At 35.3% G+C, this 1,928-nt stretch overlaps 1 non-coding gene across 1 annotated transcript; it reads left to right on the top strand.

Moving 5' to 3' along the window:
- Positions 1-846: 846 nt before the first annotated feature.
- Trnag-ucc (transfer RNA glycine (anticodon UCC)) lies at positions 847-918 on the top strand. Its single transcript has one exon. It is a non-coding gene; the product is annotated as a tRNA-Gly (tRNA).
- The last annotated feature ends 1,010 nt before the right edge of the window (positions 919-1,928 follow it).

Raw genomic sequence — 1,928 nt, forward strand, 5'->3', positions numbered from 1 at the left:
TTCAATTAATGATCATCAATTTTTTTATAAGAATTAAAACAAACTTTCTCTTTTTAATAAAAGATTATGTTGCTAAAATATGTAATTTCCCAAATCCCATTATTGCATTTATTTTGGTGATCAAACAAAAAATTAGAAGGCTGTAGTCCCAAATTTACACATCATAAGTTATCTCTCATATTGAATGTCGGTGGTGTAAAGGTCAGCATGGTTGCCTTCAAAACAGACGGCCCGGATTATATTCCCTGCTATCACAACAATAAAAACGAGCTGACCCGCTATTTAGTTTTTTTACTTTCTATTTTTCAGTAATTCATAATTTGTGAATTCGACACTACCAACGTTGCTACTGAAAATATTTTGCTTTAAAACACTGTCACAAGCTCGTGAAGGACCATTATCCTCCCCCACACTTTCTACTCCCCCCCCCTCGTTAAAGCAGCCGTCCGTGACGACAGTTTACAGGCGACAATGAAAAGATAATGCAGAACTTGTTTTTTTACCTCCCCTTAGTTTAAAATCTTTTAAAAACTAGATTATCTGCCCTTATTAGTCGTTTTATTTTAACTATACAGTCAACATACCATTGTTGCAGAACCACGGAAGACTTCTGCATGACTCAAGACAGGTGAAATTCATCGTTTGACATCTGATAGTGTCAATAGTTGACTTATACAAAAATGAAATCTCCAGTTGAAGTTTCTCCCCCCCCCCCCCCCCCCCCCACCCCCGGAGTGTGACGTGGTCGATTGAGGACTACAAACAGGTCAATATTCAAATCAATCACTGTCAAATTTATCATTAGCAAATCAAAATTTAAATCAAATTGAGAGTGACCATGTATCGGCGTCGGTGGTGTAAAGGTCAGCATGGTTGCCTTCCAAGCAGTCGATCCGGGTTCGATTCCCGGCTGACGCATGCTATTTTATATATTTCACTTTTTAAAAAAAATCTATAATAGTTAATTTGAACTTTTAATGATCCTAAAATAATAAACAAACATCAACATACCTCACTGTTGATACGTAGACCGAATGACTCAACAACCCCTCCTTACAATTCAGATAAAATTAAGTCACATGTCACATAACAACTTCGTTCTTTCTCTTACTCAACCCCCCCCCTCCCACAGACATACACACACATGGATATGTTGACTGTATAGTTAAAACAAAATATTTTTGCTACATTATCCTCAGCGACAAAATGTTTGTAAAGGATTTATTACAAAGACTAAAGACCCAAACTTTTGGTTTACTGAAATGGTTGTGAATTATTATAAATTTAAAGAAAATCAGTTTATTTATTTTTTCATTGCATTCAAAAAGCTTTTTATTATTATAGTTGTTTTTTGTTTTTTTAATTTCATTAAAACGAGTTTTTTTCTGGATAAATTTATTAGAAATGTGAATTTTTTCGAAAATATGCTACAATTTATTAGTTATATGTTATATGTCATATTAGTCAACTTACGAATGTATGGTGTAACGTGGGGTTATCTTTGTATCTAATTAAGATTATTCGATATTTTAACAATGTTGACATTATACACGGAACATACAATTATGGCTTTTTCCAAACACGAACAAGCTAAACTACGAATAATCTCATACTGCTTGTGGTTTAGACTTCATTTGGGTGTCATTGGCTGCACAACAATTGCCAGTCTCAGCTCGTTGCTTTATGTTATATCAAACTTTAGACCTGTATAATTTCAATATTCGCCCAAGACTGGGATCCCCGGGAGAAAAGGTAGGTAGGCAGGACAAGGAAATCCTGGAGAAGGACAATAGAAGAGGCAAGGGTTGCCGGGCTTATAAAGAGGGCTGCCCAAAAGCGAGTTCGATGGAGACGTGTGACGTCAAATGAAAGTAATATCAGTCATTCATTGTTATCAGCTGATCCGAATGGTTTTAGAATTTATCTTC

This window comes from Physella acuta, unplaced genomic scaffold (assembly GCF_028476545.2).
Source record: "Physella acuta isolate Inbredline_101_S28 unplaced genomic scaffold, ASM2847654v3 ptg000860l, whole genome shotgun sequence".
NCBI lineage: Eukaryota > Metazoa > Mollusca > Gastropoda > Physidae > Physella > Physella acuta.